The 24,257-nt window shown below is 36.5% G+C and overlaps 1 protein-coding gene across 1 annotated transcript in view; it reads right to left on the reverse strand.

The window, feature by feature from the left end:
* The window catches only part of Dach2 (dachshund family transcription factor 2), a 526,586-nt gene that overhangs the window by 192,904 nt on the left and 309,425 nt on the right, over positions 1 to 24,257 (reverse strand). The gene's annotated exons all lie outside the window — the stretch shown is intronic.

The following is a 24,257-nucleotide window of genomic DNA, read 5'->3' on the forward strand; positions in this document are numbered from 1 at the left end:
AAATCCACATCCCTTTCCTTCCGTTTCTTTTCCTATACCCTCTACTATTTTCTCTTTCAACTCCACAGGTTCTATTTTTGATATGTTTACTAATTTTATCAAAATATCATGCAACATATTTTAATCATATTCACTCCTAACTCCCCACGTTAAATCTTGTCAGTTCTAATACCACTTCCTTAAGCATTCCAACACAACTCCAGGCACTTTTTTTTTCATTGACAAACCCACTAAATCTACTTATAGTGTCAGTGTTTACATGGGTATAGGAATATTTACTGGAAGATGGGTCCTTGTCTTCATGTTGAAGAAACGGACTCTCCCTTTTCCAACAACAACCAACTGCTAATTGTTCCTCAGCAAGAATTATAACTTGATTGAGCCTCTTCTACACCCATATATATATATTTTATCCGGTTTGATCATGTGTAGATCTTGTACAAGCAGTACCAACTGCTGAGTTCATGACTTCAACAATTCTGTCATTTTCAACAAATACAGTTTCACTGAAGACATACATATACTGTCTCTGGCTTGTGCAGTCTTTCTGTCCATTCTTCCATTATGAATACTAAACCATGTAGGATACACATGTTTGTTTTAGTTAGGGTTTTACTGCTGACACCATGACCAAGACAACATTTAACTGGGTCTGGCTTACAGGTTCAGAGTTTCGGTCCATTATCATCAAGGTAGGAGCATGGCAGCATCAAATCAAGCACAATGCAGGCAGAGCTGAGAATTCTACATCTTCATCTTCATCAGAAGGCTGGTAGCAGAATACTGACTTCCAGGCAGCTAGAGTAAGTGTGGGCATGGGACCATGCCCACAGTGACACACCTACTCCAACAAGGCCATACCTACTCTAATAGGGCCAAACCTTCTAATAGTGTCACTCCCTGAGCCAAGTATATACAAAGCATCATATATGTCCCATGTAAAAGTTAGTACTCAATGGTTTATTATTCTCTACATGTCAAAAAATTGTGAATCTTTCTATTCATTGCCATTTACTGTGAGAAAATATGGTTTCTCTGATGATAGTTTTGAGAGGCATTAATCTATGTATATAAACATATGAACCTGTGGGCTATTTTATTACTATGCACATTTAGTAGAATAATAGTGGTGGTTTCTCCTCTAGGTACTATGGCAGGATTTGTGCCCAGTTAATGTTACAAGGAATGAGTTTAGTCTGTGTAGCAGGGTTTATATTCAAGCATAAAGTGTTACTCCCATAGCAACTGTGCCATTTTTTTTCAGCAGTGGGCATATATTGCCAAGCCAGCCAGTATGGTAGCTTAAAGTTTTTACAACAGCCTAAGAAATGAAATCCACAAGTAAATGAAGAGTTTGAAATTATCATCCTAATTGAGAAATTGTAGTCCCCAAAGACAAATGATACAAGTTTTTTCTCATATGGAGGAGCTGACATTGAATATTTTGATATGTACATGTAAACTGAATTAGTCACTAAAGTCAACAAACTAAGAAGAAACAAATTAAGAAGGTAAGGGAAAAATTGAAAAGGAAGGAGTATTCTCCTTACCTTGATTTTTTTTTAAGTAAAAAAGTCGTTAACTTGCATTGACAAGTCAAGCTTTTAACTATAATAATATCTTAAATATATTTTTATTAGGTATTTATTTTATTTACATTTCCAATGCTATCCCAAAAACCCCCCACCCACTCCCCTACCCACCCACTCCCACTTCTTGGCCCTGGCGTTCCCCTGTACTGAGGCAGATAAAGTTTGCATGACCAATGGGCCTCTCTTTCCACTGATGGCCGACTAGGCCATCTTCTGATATATATGCAGCTAGAGACAAGAGCTCTGGGGGTACTGGGTAGTTCATATTGTTGTTCCACCTATAGGGTTGCAGACCCCTTTAGCTCCTTGAGTACTTTCTCTAGCTCCTCCATTGGGGGCCCTGTGATCCATCCAATAGTTGACTGTGAGCATCCACTTATGTGTTTGCTAGGCCCCGACATAGTCTTACAAGAGATAGCTATATCTGGGTCCTTTCAGCAAAATCTTGCTAGTGTATGCAATGGTGTCAGCGTTTGGAGGCTGATTATGGGATGGATCCCCGGATATGGCAGTCTCTAGATGGTCCATCCTTTTGTCTCAGCTCCAAACTTTGTCTCTGTAACTCCTTCCATGGGTGTTTTGTTCCCACTTCTAAGAAGGGGAAAAGTGTCCACATTTTGGTCTTCGTTCTTCTTGAGTTTCATGTGTTTAGCAAATTGTATCTTATATCTTGGGTATTCTAAGTTTCTGGGCTAATAACCACTAATCAGTGAGTACATATTGTGTGAGTTCTTTTGTGATTGGGTTACCTCACTCAGGATGATGCCCTCCAGGTCCATCCATATGCTTAGGAATTTCATAAATTCATTCTTTTTAATAGCTGACTAGTACTCCATTGTGTAAATGTACCACATTTTCTGTATCCATTCCTCTGTTGAGAGGCATCTGGGTTCTTTCCAGCTTCTTGTTATTATAAATAAGGCTGCTATAAACATAGTGGAGCATGTGTCCTTCTTAAATATATTTTATGTGTAAAGTATAAATTTTCTAATAACATATGGTTAGCACATAGATATTTAAATGTGACTTATGAGAATTTGCACAGTTTTCACTGGCATTTTGTGAAAACAAACTTGTGTCAATGTTTGTAGAAACAATTTTTATTCTAAAGAATTTTAGACATATAGAGTGATATGTGTTCTCTATAACATCAGTGTGCTTAGAGATCAGAGTAAAGGGTGAAATGGCAGTAATTTTTGCTCTAAAATACTGGGTTCATCATTGCATCAGTCAGCTTCTGATTAATGTAACAAATTATCCCAGAAATTTATCAAAAGAAAGGACTTTTGCCATGGTTTGGGAGGTCCCAGTCCATGATGACTATTCCCATTGCTTGGACCGCTGTTAAAGTACCCATCAAGGCAGAAGCATATGATGGAGCAAAAGCACTTAAAGTGTTGACCAGGGAGTAAAAGAAAAGTGACCATGTTCTCCAAATCTCTTAAGAAATTATATCCCTCTCATCACAATAGCACCACACCTTTCATTACTGTAAAATTTGAAGGCCAAATTTTTAACACATGTATTATGTTCATGTAATATCAAATTTTAAAAGACACTGTTTGTATGTATGAACTAATATAAGCTCCCATTGTTCCAGTTTGTAAACTAATTGATAATTTAGAGCATATAGTTCTGCTATGAGGTTTAATGCAGATCACAAAGGAAACTTTTACATATACTGAATAATGAAATATAAAATATAGAGTAGTAGTAGTAGTAGTAATAGCAGTAGCAGTAATAGTAATATTTGAATTATGATGTTCAATTCTTATAAAGATGCCATGGTGATATAGATATGTTAATATGGTTTCATTTTTTTCTTTTCTATCAATCATATACAAATAACTTTATCTGTCATGACTCTAGCCCTCTCACATATTAAAAAAACTATGAAATAGCAGAGTGAGAAATAAGAAAAGAAGGTAATTTGATCATATAAGATTTTCTTCAACTAAGTTTGTTACAGAACAAGTTGAAATTTTATTCACTACATTACATAAGAAATACAAAATCATGGTTCAATTCCTTCATGAGACTTCAGTTCACATTCTATAAGCAATATGGTTCATTTTTTTCAAGATTTATGCTTTGCTTTATGATAGTTTTTCAGAATGAACTATTAGGAGTGGGTGGCAATAGGCAATGATAGAGCTTTCATTACAATATATTTCATAGACTATTTTATTATTCTTACAGAGAGGCCTTTATCTGAACGAAGGGTACAATATTGTAAGAAACAGAAAAATTAAAAAAAAATACCTTGAGATTTTTGGCCAAAGGTTAGGTCAGAACCTGGATAAACATCATGAAGCTTATCATATATGGAATTTCCCCCTGTTGAAGTCTTAGACCATCTTGAGATCATCCTCTTAATTATAGTTCATTCTGAAGATGGTAGAAAAGATATTGTACAAAGATCAAGACAATGTCAATAAACAGTGTTGTAAACTGCTCTCCTTTTAAGCAGGAGACATTTGTACTGAGTTACTATAAGCTGTACCCAAGACAACAGCCATAACTATTAAACCGTTATATATAGGGTGCTTTCTTTCATCATGATTTTAAAATCATATCAAAATCATATTCCTCTTTTCTATTTTTCCAATGCAATTTTGAAATTTTTAAGTCAAGGTTGCAAATGAATTCTATTTTTCACAAAAAAAGCTTATTTGTTTAAGACAAAGGTTAAGTGTCTCATGATTTTCAGTTACATGGTCTTGAAGAGGACCTGAATACTGTTCCAAGTAACTATATACAATGGATTACATACAGTTCTAGTTCAGAGAAGCCAAGGTCCTTTTCTGGCCTTTGTTCTAGACACATGCACATATTATTATAGAGATCATCATACATATATAAAATTGAAAATAAATCTTTTAAAAAATATTTTCAGAACACTATCAAGTTTGAGCTATGACAATAAACTTTAAAATAATTATATCTTAATAGTCACTGATATTCACTTAACTATTTGAGTCAGTATGAAATAAACATGGAAAAAGATAAAAAAATATTTTCTCACAGATCTGGCTTCTCATTTGACTAAATACAGACATTTCTTTCTTTAAATAATTATTATTCTTGTCCTATAGTTTTTCCTCTTAATAAAATAATAAACTATATCATACAGCTAGCTAACATTTTACATTTCTATATGTGCATAGTGATTTGTCAGTAATGGTAACATTAATTTATACCAAAAATATATTCTGAACTTTTACTTCATGTACTATTTGGGAGTTATGCAGATTAAGTTCAATAATGTCTTGGGAATTAGAACAAAGTATGAAAATGGAAAGATATTTCTCCATCTGTTGTAGCAGGCCAGGAGACTGATTTATGCCACAGGTCCTGAATTATTGGTATGAATGCATATATATTATATTTATATGAGGTATCAAGGGATCACACCATCTGGTGAGAAGCCATCAATGATAGTACTTTATTCTTAGTAAAAAAAAACAGAACTGAAATAACTCAGTGATTAAAATATTTTTATGAAAAAATATGAAATTATGCCAAGATGGTCAAAATAGAAAATTTGATATGATATTTCCAGTACTTTCCATCTAAAGAGTCAGTCACCAGATAGTTGGTAGTATACTCCATTGAGATATCATTGTCCTTCCTGATCCCAAACAATATGCTATATTGTCAAGTAAATTTGCTGAAAGAAGATACTCATTTAAGTAGACTGATATAATAAAGAAATCAACAAGTATATAAGCAATAAAACAGTAAAGTAGCAGACAAAATAGTCAGCACAGAAGAATGGCAGGAGATATACAGACAAGGAGGAAAAAGAAAGGTGATAAAAAATTTTCCAGCAATAAGGAAAAATAAGATGTTTAAAAATACTAGAAAGTCTTTAGTCTAAAAGGAAAACAAGACTTTGTACCACAAAGAAAGCATAGATTAGGCCATTTGTTTCTCTAGGGACTATCTGAAGCAGGACCAGCCAAGAGCTCACAGAGCTCAGGAGCAGCTGAGACAGGCCTTCTGACCTCCATCTGCACGAAGGATCTGGGGATGTTTCACAGCCCTTTGTGCCTAGGTCCTGCCAAGGAAGAGCTAGTCTCCAGTGAGTGCTGATACAGGCTTACAAGCCCACAGAAGGGACAAGCTCAAGCCACAAACAGCAAGGCCAACTAATACCAGATATAACCACACGGCAAAAGGCAAGCACAAGAAACTTACCAACAGAAACCAAGGCTATATGGCATCATCAGAACCCAGTTCTCCCACAACAGCAAGTCCTGGATACACAAACACACCAGAAAAAGCAAGATTTGGATTTGAAATTACATCTCATGATGCTGATAGAGGACTTTAAGAAAGACATAAATAACCCCCTTAAAGAAATACAGGAGAACACAGGTAAACAAGTAGAAGCTCTTAAAGATGAAACAAAAATAACCCCATAAAGAATTACAGGAAAACACAAACAAGCAGTTGAAGGAATGGAACAAAACCATTCAGGATGGAAAAATGGAAGTAGAAACAATAAAGAAATCACAAAGGGAGACAACTCTGAAGATAGAAAACCTAGGAAAGAGATCAGGAGTCATAGATGCGAGCATCACCAACAGAATACAAGAGATAGAAGAGAGAATCTCAGGTGCAGAAGATACCATGGAAAACTTTGACACAACAGTCAAAGAAAATATAAAAAGCAAAAAGCTCCTAAATCAAAACATCCAGTAAAACCAGGAAACAAGGAGAAGAACAAACATAAGGATAATAGATATAGAAGAGAGCAAAGATCCCCAACTTACAGGGCTACCAAATATCTTCAACAAAGGTATAGAAGAAAACTTCCCTAACCAAAAGAAAGAGATGCCCGTGAACATATAAGAAGCCTACAGAACTCCAAATAGATTGGACCAGAAGAGAAATTTCTCCCATCATATAATAAACAAAACACCAAATGCACAAAACAAAGAAAGAATATTAAAAGCAGTAAGGGAAAAAGGTCAAGTAACATATAAAGGCAGACCTATCAGAATTACAAGAGATTTCTCGCCAGAGACTATGAAAGCCAGAAGATCCTGGGCAGATGTCATACAGATTCTAAGAAAACACAAATGCCAGCCCAGACTACTATATACAGCAAAACTCTCAATTACCATAAATGGAGAAAAAAATAAATCTATGACAAGACCAAATTTACACAATATCTTTCCACAAATCCAGCCATTCAAATGATAAAAGGGAAAACTCCACCACAAGGAGGGAAACTACACCCTATAAATAGCAAGAAAATAATATTCCTTTAACAAACCAAAAAAAAAAGATAGCCACATAAACATAATTCCACCTCTAACAACAAAAATAAGAGGAAGCAACAATCACTTTTCCTTAATATCTCTTAATATCAATGAACTCAATTCCACAACAAAAAGACATAGACTAACAGACTTGCTACGTAAATAGGATCCAAACTTTCGCTGCATAAAGGAAACCTACCTCAGTGACAAAGATAGACACTTCCTCAGAGTAAAAGGTTGGAAAACAATTTTTCAAGCAAATGGTCCCAAGGAAAAAAGTTGGAGAAGCCATTCTAATATAGAATAAGATCAACTTTCAACCTGAAGTTATCGAAGAAGGTACAGTGGGACACTTCATACTCATCAAAGGTAAAATCTACCAAGAGGAACTCACAATTATGAAAATCTATGCTCCAAATGGAAGGGCATTCACATTCATAAAAATAACTTTGTTAAAGTTCAAAGCACACATTGTACCTCATACAATTATAGTGGGAGATGTCAAGACTGCACTCTCATCAATGGGTGGATCATGGGAAAAAATTACAGAGACACAGTAAAACTAAAACAAGTTATGAACCAAATGGATTTAACATGTGTATATAGGACAATTTATCCTAAAACAAAAGAATATACCTTTTTGTCAGAAACTCAGCACTGTCTCCAACAATGACCATATAATTGGTCACAAAAGAGGCCTCAACAGATAGAAGAAGATTGAAATAATCCCACTCATCCTATCATATCATCACAGACTAAGGCTCTTCTTCAATAAATAATAATAATAATTAATAATAGAAAGCCCACATAAAAGTAGAAGCTGAAGAACACTCTACTCAATGATAACTTGGCTAAGGAAAAAAGAAAGAAAGAAATTAAAGACTTTTTAGAGTTTAATAAAAATGAAGTCACACATACCAAAATTATGAGACACACTGAAAGCATCCCTAAGGGGAAAACTCATAGCTCTGAGTGCCTCCAAAAAGAAACTAGAGAGAGCACACACTAGCAGCTTGACAGCACATCTAAAAGCACTAGAACAAAAGGAAGCAAATTCACCCAGGAGAAGTAGAACTCAGGAAATAATCAAACTCAGTAGAAACAAAAGAACTATTTATAGAATCAACCAAACCAGGATCTGGTTCTTTGAGAAAATCAACAAGATAGATAAACCCTTAGCCAGACTAACTAGAGGGCCCAGGGACAGCATCCTAATTAACAGAATCAGAAATGAAAAGGATACATAACAACAGATCCTGAAAAATCCAAAATATCATCAGATCCTACTACAAAAGGCTATGCTCAACAAAACTGGAAAACCTGGATGAAATGGACAAATTTCTAGACAGATACCAGGTACCAATGTTAATTCAGGATGAGATTAATGACCTAAATAGTCCCATATCCCCTAAAAAAATAGAAGCAGTCATTAATAGTCTCCCAACCAAAAAGAGCTCAGGACCAGATGGGTTTAGTGCACAGTTCTACCAGAGCTTCAAAGAAGACCTAATTCCAATTCTCCTCAAACTATTCCACAAAATAGAGACAGAATGTACTCTACCCAGTTCATTCTATGAAGCCACAATTACTCTGGTACCTAAACCACATAAAGACCCAACAAAGAAAAAGAACTTCAGACCAATTTCCCTTATGAATATCGATGCAAAAATATTCAATAAAATCCTTGCAAACCGAATTCAACAACACATCAAAACGATCATCCATCATGATCAAGTAGGCTTCATCCCAAGGATGCAGGGATGGTTTAATATATGGAAATCCATCAAAGTAACACACTATATAAACAAATTCAAACATAAAAACTACATGACCATCTTGTTCAATGCTGAGAAAGCATTTAACAAAATCCAACACCAATTCATTATAAAAGTCATGGAAAGATCAGGAATTCAAGGATCATACCTAAACATAATAAAAGCAATATACAGCAAACCAGTAGCCAACATCAAACTAAATGGAGAGAAACTCCAACCAATCCCACTAAAACCAGGGACTACACAAGGCTGCCTACTTTCTCCCTACCTATTCAACATAGTACTCAAAGTCCTAGCCAGAGCAATTAGACAACAAAAGGAGATCAAGGTGATACAAATTGGAAAAGAAGAAGTCAAAATACCACTATTTGCAGATAATATGATAGTATATATGTTACCCTAAAAATTCCACCAGAGAACTCCTAAACCTGATAAACAGCTTCAGTGAAGTAGCTGGATATAAAATTAACTCAAACAAATCAGTGGCCTTTCTCTACACAAAGGAAAAACAGGATGAGAAAGAAATTAGAGAAACAACACCCTTCACAATAGTCACAAGGAATATATAATACCTTGGTGTGACTCTAACTAAGGAAGTGAAAGATCTGAATGATAAGAACTTCAAGTCTCTGAAGAAAGAAATCATAGAAGATCTCAGAAGATGGAAAGATCTACCAAGCTCATGGATCGGCAGGATCAATATAGTAAAAAATGGCTATCCTGCTGAAAGCAATCTATCCACAGAATTGATGCAATCTCCATCAAAATTCCAACTCCATTCTTCTTCACAGAATTAGAAAGGGCAATTTGCAAATTCTTCTGGAATAACAAAAAACCTAGGATAGCAAAAACTCTTCTCAAGGATAAAAGAACCTCTGGTGGAATCACCATGCCTGACCTCAAGCTGTACTACAGAGCAATTGTGATAAAACCTGCATGGTACTGGTACAGCAACAGACAGGTAGACCAATGGACTAGATTTGAAGTCCCAGAAATGAACCTACACACCTATGGTCACTTAATCTTTGACAAGGGAGCTAAGACCATCCAGTGGAAAAAAAGACAGCATTTTCAACAAATGGTGCTGGCACAACTGGCACTTATGTAGACGAATGCAAATTCAGGTGACAGCAGATGCTGGTGAAGATGTGGATAAAGAGGGATACTCCTTCATTGTTGGTGGGATTGCAAGCTGGGACAACCACTCTGGAAATCAGTCTGGCAGTTCCTCAGAAAATTGGACATAGTACTACCGAAAGATCCAGCAATTCCTTTCCTGGGCATATACACAGATGATGTTCCAACTAGTCATAAGGAAACATCGTCCACTATGTTCATAGCAACTTTATTTATAATTGCCAGAACCTGAAAACAACCCAGATGTCCCTAAACAGAAGAATGGACACAGAAAATTTTGTACATTTCCACAATGGAGTACTACTCGGCAATTAACAATAATGAATTTATGATTTCTTAGGCAAATGAATGCATCTGGAGGATATCATCCTGAGTGAGGTAACCTAATAAAAAAAGAACGCACATGATATGCACTCACTGATAAGTGAATATTAGCCCAGAAACTTAGACTACCCAACAAACAATTTGCAAAACATGTGAAACTCAAGAATGAAGACCATAGTGTGGATACTTTGATCCTTCTTAGAATAGGTAAGAAAATACCCATGGAAAGAGTTACAGAGATAAAGTTTGGAGCTGAGAAGGACCACCCAGAGACTGCACCACCTGGGGTTCCATCCCATAAACAACCATCAAACCCAGACACTATTCCATATGCCAGCAAGATTTTGATGACAGGACCCTGATATAGCTGTCTCTTGTGAGACTATGCTAGTGCCTTCAAATACAGAAGTGGATGCTCACAGTCATCTATTGGATGGAACACAGGGACCCCAATGAAGGAGCTAGAGAAAGTACCCAAGGAGCTAAATGGGTCTACAACCCTATAGGAGGAAGAACAATAAGAACTAACCAATATCTCCAGAGTTAGTGTCTCTAGTTGCTTGTGTAGCAGAAGATGGCCTAGTGGGCCATCATTGGGAGGAGAGGACCTTTGTCTTGTGAAGATTATTTTCCCCAGTATAGGGGAACTCCAGGGCCAGGAAGTGGGAGTTTGTAGGTTGGGGAGTAGGGCAGGGGAGTGTATAGGGTACTTTTGGGATAGTATTTGAAATGTAAATGAAGAAATTATCTAATAAACAGAAAAAAAAAGAAGTGAGAAGTTGTCTACAAATGAGAATTCATTTTAGTTCTTTAACTGGAAGGGATGGCAACCCTATAGAAAGACCAACAGTTTCAACTAACCTGGACTCCTGGGAACTTCCATAGACTAAACTACAAACCAAAGAGTATACATGGGCTTGTCTGAGGCCTGGGCACATATGTAGCAGAGGACTGCCTAGTGCCTCAGTGAAAGAGGATGCACTTAATCCTATAGAGACTTGATACTTTAGGGAAGGGGGGTGTCTGGGGGAGGGGCACCCTCTCAGAGAAGGAAGGGAAGGGGGGATGCAGTGAAGAACACTGAGGAGGACTGGGGGGGGAAACATTTGGGATTTAAATAAATAAAGTAATTTATTGACAAAAAAAAAAAAAAACTTTCTATGCCTCAGTATAGGGGAACGCCAGGGCCAAGAACTGGGAGTGGGTGGGTAGGGGAGTCGGGTGGGAGGGTATGGGGGACTTTTGGGATAGCACTGGAAATGTAAATGAAGAAAATACCTAATAAAAAAATAAAGTGAGAAAAAAAACTGGTTGAGTGCATATTACTTTTAGCTTCAGAAGATATCATGTATATTTAAGAGGCATTTAAGTACTATAATATATTTTAATGACTTAAGAAAATGTCATTACTGAGTTGTATATTTTAAAATAAATTCAATTAGTTTAAGAAAAATTTTAAAAAATTAAGCAAACATGCTGGTGAGAATATATGTACAGCTTCTGGCATTCCCAAGACACATAATATCACAGCAAACTCCCTGATCCTCTGGCTCCTATAATTTTCCCTCCACTTCTACACTAATCCATGAGCCTTAGGCATAGGAGTCAGTTTATAGATGCATCTAACCTGGGCTCTTCAACTCTCCACTTTCAAGCTAATGAGCACATGCCCATCAATATTTTCTCCCCAAAGAGGAGGAATAATTTTTAACTCATTCTATGATGTTATTATCCTTTTATCAAAACCATAAATATTATAAGAAAGGCACAGAAAATCATATTTTAGAAATCTAGATACACAATTCAAAACAAAATTCCAATGAATAGGAAACAGAATTTTTTTTACATCCACTCAAAATGTTACACAAAAAAAATCAACACAGAAATAATTGTAATATTTCTGTACTCTTCAAAGGAATAATTGAAAATTAATGTAGGGGAACAATCCATTTATAGTACCATCAAAACCAAATTATTTAGGAATAAATTTAGCAAACTGAGATATAAACCTAGTGTGATGGTGTAGTCATGAAAATAAAATACTGAAAATTCAAACAGTTTAATATAAGAAATGAACAAAGGATCTAAATAAACTTCAATCAAATGGATGCAGATAAATGGTCAGCAAGTAAGTTCAAACATTTTTATATTATTAAATGTTAAGGAAATGCAAATCAAAATCATAATGAAAGATTGCTTAGGAATCTAAAATTCATCATTCCCTTTTCAATAACAAGGAAAAGCTTAGTAAGCTTAAAAATTAGGATTTTACTTAGATTCATCAGAGAATTAAAGTAACATGGTGAATCCCCAAAGTCAATGCTGAAAACAGAAGTAGCTTGAAAAGATAGAATCATAACTTGGTGAAGTAGAAGCCTTAGAACACAATTAGATTCATCAGAGAATTAAAGTAACATGGTGAATCCCCAAAGTCAATGCTGAAAACAGAAGTAGCTTGAAAAGATAGAATCATAACTTGGTGAAATAGAAGCCTTAGAACACAACCAAGCACTGAAACTATGATCAACTTAGAAAATGTATAAATGACAGGTGGCCAAACATTCTGTATGTTACTATTAAAGTTAATTTTTTTTACGGGAAAAAATTTTCATAAAGGTCCAACACTTTTACAGGTTTTGCTTCTAGAAAAGGTAAGAGGGTCACATAATAAGAATAAGATAGGTTTCCTTCATGGCATTGGGTCAGGGAAGGAGAATCTGCTGATTGGAAATATGTAACAGAGACTATTAGGGAAAACAGAACAACTGCTATGTCCTAGTTTTCTATTACTGGGATACAGCATCGTTGAACAGAATCAACTTGAGGAGAAAAGGGTTTATTTCATCTTACACTTCCAGGTTACAGTCCAACACTGACATGAGGACAGGAACTCCGGGCAGAAACCTGGTGACAAGAACTGAAACCGAACTCATGGGATAATGACTGCCTACTGGCTTGTCCTTCATGGCTTACGCGGTTTGCTTTCTTTCACTACCCAGTACTAACTGCCTAGTCACTAGATGCCACACAGTGAGGTAGGTCCTCCTATATCATACATTAGTCAGGGAAATACCCCACAGACATGTCCACAGGACAATATCAGAGAAGCAATCTTTCAATAGAGTTTCTTTCCACGTGGCTCTAATTTGTGTTGGACAAACTAATCAGCACAATTCACTCCTAGTCAACTTGACATACAAATACATGGCTATTGAACTTAACATTTCCTTTCATGATTGTCTCTAAGATGCCATTTTAATAGGAGTATCTCAATATAAATCATATTCCAACTTTTAAAAATCCCACAGTCTTTACATTTTTCAACAATTTAAAAAATGTAAACTTAAAGTCTAAGTTTTCTATAGGTTACCGCAAAAGCAAAACCAAGTTAAATATTTTCCCTACTCGAAAGAAAGAACCAGGGAACAAACACCATCAAAGAAACTCAAAGCCCAAGTCCAGAGGTGAAAATAAATCACTGTCTGGTATCTAGCAATTACAATATTTTGGCCACTAAAATGTTTGCACAGCTCTCCTTCTCAAGCTCTCCCCTCCACAGTACACACACAGGTTGTCTGCTATAAGGAATCCAGCTTTGATCCACATGTGCTACTGTCCTTGGCAGACATCCCATGGCCCTGGCCTCTCCAACATGCAGTTGCTACATTATCACTAATAACTGTTGGCCTGTCTTAAAAGACCCCAACCTTTCACACAGTGCCATGGTCCAAATTTCTCTATGAGCCCTTAAAATTTAGTCTTCCTATTGTGATTGAGAATGCCCCCTCACCAACAACTTTTCTTGGCTTATCACAATGCCAGGCCTCAGCTCCTCAGCTGTTTTCCATGACCCCTTTGATCCTAAGGTTTTCATTGCTTTCTTAGGAGATCTGATCCACAACTATGTTTAGCTTCTAAATGGAGATGTAATGCCCTTCAGGACCACAAATTCTATATGTTAATCCAGAAGTGTATCACCTAGATTTCACCTCAATAATACTTAAATATCTCATTCACGGTTGATTTCTCTGACCCAGCTTACCCAGCATCAACTGTCACAGTTAAAAAAAAAAAAAGTTTCATTTTAAGAGGTGCCATTCTCTCGAGAATGACAGCTGATTCTTTAACCCCTGTTCACCAGAAACCACAGATTCTTAGTTCAAAATATCACATGAATGGCCCTGTTTCCCTCTTTGTATCCCTCTTAAACGTCAAAAGCCAGGCCTCCTATTGTCTTCATTTCTGTTAACATTTTTATTGATAAGCTCCCACAAAACACCCCATTAAGACCATTTGAGCAATCAATGGATTTTCAAACCACAAAATTCCAGACATTTACACAATTTTCCCAAAGCAACATTGTCATGTCTGTTATAGTGATAGCCCATTTTCTGGTACAGATTTCTGGCCTAGTTGCTTTATCTTATTGTGATATACCATTCTAGGGCATATACCCAAATGATTCTATATCCTAATACAGACATTCTCACTCATCTCTCTTCATTACTATTCTATTCATGATATCCAGAAATTAGAAAGAGCCTAGATGTCCATCAACTTAAGAATAGATTAAGAAAAAAAATGGTACATTTACATAATGGGATATTATTTAGTTATTAGGAAAAATGAAATTTACAGATAAATTGATAAAATTAGGGGAAAAAAATCACCCTAAATGAAGTAACCTAGATACAAAGAGACAAATACTGTATGTTTTTTCTTATATGTGCATGTTAACTCCTATCTATTGGCATGCTACAACCCATTTGAACACAGAAGTTAGGTACCTAGTAAGGTACTAGAGAAGTAGCCGGGTGTCCCAATGAAGGGGAAACAGAATATTATAATGGAAATAGGAGAGGGGAAGACAGGAGAGGGATTAAATGGGGGGGATGATAGAAAAGAATGGTAAGAGAGGAGATATGGGGAGAGTGACAACTAACACTAAGGGACGTTTTGAGAGGCTATAGGTAAGCTATATACAAGCATCCTCAAAAAAGATAGACACTACCTCAGAATGAAAGGCTGGAAAACAATTTTCCAAGCAAATGGTATGAAGAAACAAGCTGGAGTAGCCATTCTAATATCTGATAAGATTGACTTCCAACCCAAAGTCATCAAAAAAGACAGGGAGGGGCACTTCATACTCATCAAAGGTAAAATCCTCCAAGAGGAACTATCAATCCTGAATATCTATGCTCCAAATACAAAGGCAGCCTCATTCATTAAAGAAACTTTAGTAAATCTCAAAGCACACATTGCACCTCATACAATAATAGTGGGAGACATCAACACACCACTTTCACCAATGGACAGATCATGGAAACAGAAACTAAACAGGGACACAGTGAAACTAACAGAAGTTATGGATCAAATGGATCTGGCAGATATCTACAGAACATTTTACCCTAAAACAAAAGGATATACCTTCTTCTCAGCACCTCATGGTACCTTCTCCAAAATTGACCACATAATTGGGCACAAAACAGGACTCAACAGATACAAAAATATTGAAATTGTCCCATGCATCCTATCAGATCACCATGGACTAAGGCTGATCTTCAATAACAAAATAAATAATAGAAAGCCAACATTCACGTGGAAACTGAACAACACTCTTCTCAATGATACCTTGGTCAAGGAAGGAATAAAGAAAGAAATTAAGGACTTTTTAGAGTTCAATGAAAATGAAGCCACAACATACCCAAACGTATGGGACGCAATGAAAGCATTTCTAAGAGGAAAACTCATAGCTCTGAGTGCCTCCAAAAAGAAACTAGAAAGAGCACACATTAGCAGCTTGACAACACACCTAAAAGCACTAGAACAAAAGGAAGCAAATTCACCCAAAAGGAGTAGACGGCAGGAAATAATCAAACTCAGGGGCGAAATCAATCAAGTGGAAACAAGAAGAACTATTCAAAGAATCAACCAATCAAGCAGCTGGTTCTTTGAGAAAATCAACAAGATAGATAAACCCTTAGCCAGACTCACTAGAGGGCACAGGGAAAGCATTCTAATTAACAAAATCAGAAATGAAAAAGGAGACATAGCAACAGATCCTGAAGACATCCAAAACACCATCAGATCCTTCTACCAAAGGCTATACTCAACAAAACTGGAGAATCTGGATGAAATGGAGAAGTTCCTAGACAGGTACCAGGTACCAAAGTTGAACCAAGATCAGGTTAATGATCTAAACAGCCCTATATCCCCCAAAGAAATAGAAGCAGTCATTAATAGTCTCCCAACCAAAAAAAGCACAGGACCAGATGGGTTTAGTGCATAGTTCTATCAGACCTTCAAAGAAGATCTAATCCCAGTTCTTCACAAACTATTCCACAAAATAGAAACAGAAGGTACTCTACCCAACTCATTCTATGAAGCCACAATTACTCTGATACCTAAACCACAAAAAGACCCAACAAAGATAGAAAACTTCAGACCAATATCCCTTATGAATATTGATGCAAAAATACTCAATAAAGTTCTTGCTAACCGAATCCAAGAACACATCAAAACAATCATCCATCCTGACCAAGTAGGTTTCATCCCAGGGATGCAGGGATGGTTCAATATATGGAAATCCATCAACGTAATCCAGTATATAAGCAAACTCAAAGACAAAAACCACATGGTCATCTCGTTAGATGCGGAAAAAGCATTTGACAAGATCCAACACCCATTCATGATAAAAGTCTTGGAAAGATCAGGAATTCAAGGCCCATACCTAAACATGATAAAAGCAATCTACAGCAAACCAGTAGCCAATATCAAAGTAAATGGTGAGAAGCTTGAAGCAATCCCTCTAAAATCAGGGACTAGACAAGGCTGTCCACTTTCTCCATACCTATTCAACATAGTACTTGAAGTCCTAGCCAGAGCAATTCGACAACAAAAGGAGATCAAAGGGATACAAATTGGAAAAGATGATGTCAAAATATCACTTTTTGCAGATGATATGATAGTATATATAAGTGACCCTAAAAATTCCACCAGAGAACTCCTAAGCCTGATAAACAGCTTCGGTGAAGTAGCTGGATATAAAATTAACTCAAACAAATCAATGGCCTTTCTCTACACAAAGAATAAACAGGCTGAGAAAGAAATTAGGGAAACAACACCCTTCTCAATAGTCACAAATAATATAAAATATCTTGGCTTGACTCTAACTAAGGAAGTGAAAGATCTGTATAATGAAAACTTCAAGTCTCTGAAGAAAGAAATTATAGAAGATCTCAGAAGATGGAAAGATCTCCCATGCTCATGGATTGGCAGGATCAACATTGTAAAAATGGCTATCTTGCCAAAAGCAATCTACAGATTCAATGCAATCCCCATCAAAATTCCAACTCAATTCTTCAATGAATTAGAAAGTGCAATCTGCAAATTCATCTGGAATAACAAAAAACCTAGGATAGCAAAAACTCTTCTCAAGGATAAAAGAACCTCTGGTGGAATCACCATGCCTGACCTAAAACTTTACTACAGAGCAATTGTGATAAAAACAGCGTGGTACTGGTATAGTGACAGAAAAATAGACCAATGGAATAGAATTGAAGACCCAGATATGAACCCACACACCTATGGTCACTTGATCTTCGACAAGGGAGCTATAACCATCCAGTGGAAGAAAGACAGCATTTTCAACAAATGGTGCTGGCACAACTGGTTGTTTTCATGTAGAAGAATGCGAATCGATCCATTCCTATCTCCTTGTACTAAGGTCAAGTCTAAGTGGATCAAGGAACTTCACATAAAACCAGAGACACTGAAACTTATAGAGGAGAAAGTGGGGAAAAGCCTTGAAGATATGGGCACAGGGGAAAAATTCTTGAATAGAACAGCAATGGCTTGTGCTGTAAGATCGAGAATTGACAAGTGGGACCTCATGAAACTGCAAAGCTTCTGCAAGGCTAAAGACACCATCAATAAGACAAAAAAACCACCAACAGATTGGGAAAGGATCTTTACCTATCCTAAATCAGATAGGGGAGTAATATCCAATATATATAAGGAACTCAAGAAGGTGGACTCCAGAAAGTCAAATAACCCCATTAAAAAATGGGGCTCAGAACGGAACAAAGAATTCTCACCTGAAGAATACCAAATGGCAGAGAAGCACCTGAAAAAATGTTCAACATCCTTAATCATCAGGGAAATGCAAATCAAAACAACCCTGAGATTCCACCTCACACCAGTCAGAATGGCTAAGATCAAAAATTCAGGTGACAGCAGATGCTGGCGAGGATGTGGAGAAAGAGGAACACTCCTCCATTGTTGGTGGGATTGCAAGCTTGTACAACCACTCTGGAAATCAGTCTGGCGGTTGCTCAGAAAATTGGACATAGTACTACCAGAGGATCCAGCAATACCTCTCCTGGGCATATATCCAGAAGATGTCCCAACCGGTAAGAAGGACACATGCTCCACTATGTTCATAGCAGCCCTATTTATAATAGCCAGAAGCTGGAAAGAACCCAGATGTCCCTCAACAGAGGAATGGATACAGAAATTATGGTACATCTACACAATGGAGTACTACTCAGCTATTAAAAAGAAATGAATTCATGAAATTCCTAGCCAAATGGATGGACCTGGAGGGCATCATCTTGAGTGAGGTAACACAATCACAAAGGAACTCACACAATATGTATTCACTGATAAGTGGATATTAGCCCAAAACTTAGGATATCTAAGATATACGATACAATTTGCTAAACGCATGAAACTCAAGAAGAATGAAGACCAAAAGGTGGACACTGTGCCCCTTCTTAGAATTGGGAACAAAACACCCATGGAAGGAGTTACAGAGACAAAGCTTGGAGCTGTGATGAAAGGATGGACCATCTAGAGACTGCCATATCCAGGGATCCATCCCATAATCAGCTTCTAAACGCGGACACCATTGCATACACTAGCAAGATTTTGCTTAAAGGACCCAAAGATAGCTGTCTCTTGTGAGACTATGCAGGGGCCTAGCAAACACAGGAGTGGATGCTCACAATCAGCTATTGGATGTATCACAGGGCTCCCAATCGAGAAGCTAGAGAAAGTACCCAAGGAGCTAAAGGGATCTGCAACCCTATAGTTGGAACAACATTATGAACTAACCAGTACCCCGGAGCTCTTGTCTCTAGCTGCATATGTATCGAAAGATGGCCTATTCGGCCATCACTGGAAAGAGAGGCCCATTGGACTTGCAAACTTTATATGCCCCAATATAGGGGAATGCTAGGGCCAAAAGAATGGGAATGGGTGGGTAGGGAAGTGGGGGGCGCTATGGGGGACTTTTGGGATAGCATTGGAAATGTAATTGAGGAAAATATGTAATAAAAATATTAAAAATTTTAAAAAAGAAAAAAATATATACATATATGTATGTATATATGCATATATATACACATGTATATATATATACACATGAAAGAGAATTAAATGTAGTCACCAAATAATGGAGTAGTTAATGCCACAACTAGACATGTTATAGCACCATATAAATTGTACAGTGACATAAATGTGTTAAATCTTGTTGAATCATTGGCCAATAAAGACCCATGAAAACCCCTACACATCACAATAGCCAAAGGCTACATATTATTCTCTTAAACTTGATAGTAAAGCCCTATTTTTGAAGAGAGCACTAACATATGTCATCAAGTTGATGCCTAACTAGAAGTTTCACCTCTACTGACTAGCAACCATGGTACTGGAATGTACTGTGCACACCACTGGTGAAGAAAGATAACACTCATTTTCTTCCAGATACAAGCCTGTGACAAACTACTTTCTGTTTGGAGATAAAGCCTACTGCGTAAGATAGAACATAAGTTTAACATTTCTTTTCTTTCTTTTTTCTTTTTTTAAAGTTTAACATTTCTAAAGTAGCCAAGAACTTGAACATGGGGCTACATAGCAATAAAATGACTTTTCATTGCATATTGCTATACCCATGGATTGTTGTCATGTTCAAAACTCATCAGAGAAGTTTATTCTTAGAGCAGATGGGAATGAAACCAGAGAACCAAAACACCACAATGTACTAAGATACTTTAAAATACTCTGTTGGTACCATATGTGATATCTTCGTTAAAGTACTCCCCTCAAAACTCAGGAGCAGGATGTGGAAAGATCATAAAACCAGAGGGATTGGTTGATTACAAGGAAATATTGTCCTTTAGATACAAAAGTATTGATGAATCTATGAACTCAAAAAGACTGTGGAAGGTCGCATAAGCCCTCCACAGGTTTAAGAAAGATGGATTTGCAGCACTGAAATGGTTATGTGATTGTGGGCTCCCACCACAAACCAAGAAGCTATCTGCAATTGATATCTGCTATTAAGGGGAAAAAACCTAGTTTTCTCCTATAAGTGTCAATGTGTATATTAATTGCACTTCAGTGCTGGCCGCATGCTGAGGAGTAGTTATTCAAAACAAAACAAACAGTATTTCTGTAGACTTTTAATCTCATTTTGCTTTGTTTGGGCTTGTAAATTGATCTTCTGATTATTTATTCTGCTTTCTGGTTTTGTGGTGTTTTGTTTGTGTGTTTATTGTAATTTTTTGCGTGGATTTGGTTTTGCTTAGTTTTTGAGAGATGGGTAACAGAAAGAGTTAGAAAGAAAATTAAGAAAGTGAAGGAAACATAAAACTGAGTAGGTAGAGAGATGTGTTCATATATGACGTATTGAAGGTATACAGTGCTCTTGTTCATGTAGATGTATGCATATACCATGTATGCACCACGTGATTTTATGCAACAGTAAAGATAGATTATTTTTTGGCTATCAATCTTGAAATAGTAATCTATATCCATGGAAATATTTACTCTCAACTTCATACAACCTGTTGTTATGGCCTGTGTTTTTAGCTACCCCACAGTCAAATACAGTGCAGTTTCATAATGCAATGTATTTACTTTACATCTGTTTCTATGAATAGTTGTTTATCCTTCGTGTATTGTAATGTGATGATTTTATTATTTCAATTGCTAGTCACTTCTTTCTATATATAATTTTTATATTCTTTTTTACTGAATTTTTTTCATGATGAACAATTATATTATTAAGAATTTCCAGGAAATTTCTGAAAAGACTAAGAACACCACAGAAATTTCATTTGAAAATTAGGTAGAGAATTCTTCAAGGTTAAATTTCCTATCTTATGCCTCTTCTACTAAATGGCACAAACAACCCAACTAAACTCTGGACTAATCATTTGCCAACTGTTATTGAAATCATAGTCATTGTTTGGGGGTTTTCTAAGTCCTCAAATTGCAGCTGAACATAATTAACAATTTGTTCCAATTTGCGGTAACTCAAAAGCAAGCCAGATCAATTTTTTTGGTCATTAAAATTTGTAAAGAAAATATTGCTCTCAAGTGCCAAATCTATTATAGAAAGAGTTTAAAGTTGGCATCTATCTTTATAGGTTATATTTTTAAACTCTCTAAAATGATGTTTATAATGAAAACAATTCTTTACACTAAAGTATTCAACATGGCACATCAGCAAACCAATGACCCACATTTCCATTAAAGCACCCCCTCCTTCCATTAAAATTTTGCTTACCTGAATTGCATCCAGATACACTAATAAATGTGAAGTATTAATTGTAAAATATTAGTAAACAAATATCAATGTGGTATATTGTTACACTGTGAGATTTTTATTAACATGGGATTGATTGTGCTTCTATTTTCCACTATCAAAGACATTGTAGAGGAAAATGTCAGTCTCTCCCACCTCTTGATTTCCTCCATTAATCAACACCTTATATTCCTTAGTATTTCAAAGTAGATTTTTTTTCTCAAAATTTCTGGAAACTAATAGAATTCTAAACATATATTTGATACTTTCATTTAGAAACAGCAAAAGGGTCAGATTCTCACTGAGTAGAAGTAAACAGCAGGGAGGAAATAATGATTTTGAATATTTGATTAAAACTTTGGCCTTGAAACATGTTTGTAGTTTTTAACAGATACAAGATATTTTCCTTGTTGTATTCCCCCAAATAATTGACTTTTACAAAGTAACTCTAAGAAAATTGTAGAGGAATTTGAAAATTAAAAGACTCTTTTGTGAGCTGTAGCAGACTTTGCAATTCTTGGGCTCCTCTGGGTTTCCTGTGAACTCAGGACACAACAGTTTCAACATGTACTGTTTACTATGTAAGTACTTAAGTGTTTTCAACATTATGTTTGAGAACTAAATCTAACTTTACTTACCTTCTGTTATAAAAGCATATTAAAATATATTCCTTAACCTAACAAGAAAATTCATTTAATTAAACATGATTTTATTTTTATATCTAAAACACGTACAATTTTTATATTGACTTTATTTTTATTAGATATTTTCTTCATTTACATTTCAAATGCTATCCCCAAAGCCTCCTATACCCAACCCCACCCTGCTCCCCAACCCACCCACTCCTGCTTCCTGGCCCTGGCATTCCCCTGTACTGAGGCATATGATCTTCGCAAGACCAAGGGCCATTCCTTTTACATTTGTAAAAATGAACAATGTATATGAATATAACATTTAATGTCCACAAAGGAAAATTAAATATTTTGTACATAAATAAAAATAAGTGAGGGTACAAATTAGAAGCAAACTTAAAGTGGGTGGAAAAAATTGCTCAGGGAATAAGGGTGCTTATTGTTCCTTCACAGGTTCTTGGTTCAAGTCCCAGAATCTACATAATTGCTCACAACCACGTATACCTTCAGTTCTAGGAGAACAATACCTTTTTCTAACCTTCATGAGTTGTATGAACATTCAGAACATATGAGCTGAAGGAAAATCGAGAGGACTGAGTTAGCCAGAGCCAGGCTGACTCGGTGACAGGCTACAAAATGGCAGTTTGGAAGTCTAGGCCTAAGTTTCTGATTGCCAGAACTGGAAATGTGCAAAGCAGTCGATTCCAGAAAAAAAAAAAAAAAAAAAAGAACTACCCCTCAGGGGTAGCTAATTAGGAAGCTGCCCCAACACCTGGCCTGAGCCAATCACAAGGAGCTGTAGAAGCCACTCTACCACCTAGCTTGAGCCAAGTATAGTTTTAATTAGCAAAAGTTCTCCAAATCCCTCAGAGCCTTAACCAATCACAAAGGCAGCTAGATAAACCTGGAGCTAGAACCAACCAATCAAGGTAAAGAAAGGTAAAAGTCATCCACTCCTACCCTAACAGGCTTTAAATTGACCCTGCAAACTCTACACCTCTGTCTTTCATTCCTATGTATGGTGGAACCCTGCATGCAGGTTCTCTACAGAATTAACACTCTGCTGCTGCATACTGTTTGAGTCTGGGATATCATTCTTCAGAAATCACAGACCTTTATACAATAATAATTTTCATTTTTTCATGCTCATTTTTACTTCTGTTTTAGAAAAGTTTTACATGTACTCTTTAAAAATTAATACAGATATAAAATGAATTTATTTCATTTATTTTTGAGATTATACTTATGTCACTCCCTCCTTCCATTTTCTTCCTCAAGTCCATCCACATATCCCCTCCATCTCTTTGAAAACCTACAGCTTTTTTCCCGTTAACTGTTGTTTTATACCATGTTTTTTAAAGCCCATCTACTTCTTTTTCTTTCTTTTTAAAATTTTTTATTAGATGTTTTCTTCATTTACATTTCAAATGCTATACCATAAGTCCCCTATCCCCTCCCCCTACCCTGCTCCCCAACCTACCCACTCCTGCTTCCTGGCCCTGGCATTCCCCTGTACTGGGGCATATAATCTTTGCAAGACCAAGGGCCTCTCCTCCAAATGATAGCTGAATAAGCCATCTTCTGATACATATGCAACTAGAGACACAAGCTCTAGGGGTACTGGTTAGATCATATTGCTGTTCCTCCTGCAGGGTTACAGACCCCTTCAGCTCCTTGGGTGCTTTCTCCAGCTTCTCCATTGGGGGCCCTGTGTTCCATCCAATAGCTGACTGTGAGCATCCACCTCTGTATTTGCCAGGCACTGGCATAGCCTCACATGAGAGACAACTATATCAGGGTCATGTCAGCAAAATCTTGATGGCATATGCAGTATTGTCTGCGTTTGGTGGCTGATTATGGTATGGATCCCTGGGTGGGAAAGCTCATCTATTTCTTATAAGCAATCTTCTCCCAGAATCACCAACCACTCTTGCTCC

This window comes from Mus caroli, unplaced genomic scaffold, assembly GCF_978045245.1.
Source record: "Mus caroli unplaced genomic scaffold, Mus_caroli_1 scaffold_5, whole genome shotgun sequence".
Classification (NCBI taxonomy): domain Eukaryota; kingdom Metazoa; phylum Chordata; class Mammalia; order Rodentia; family Muridae; genus Mus; species Mus caroli.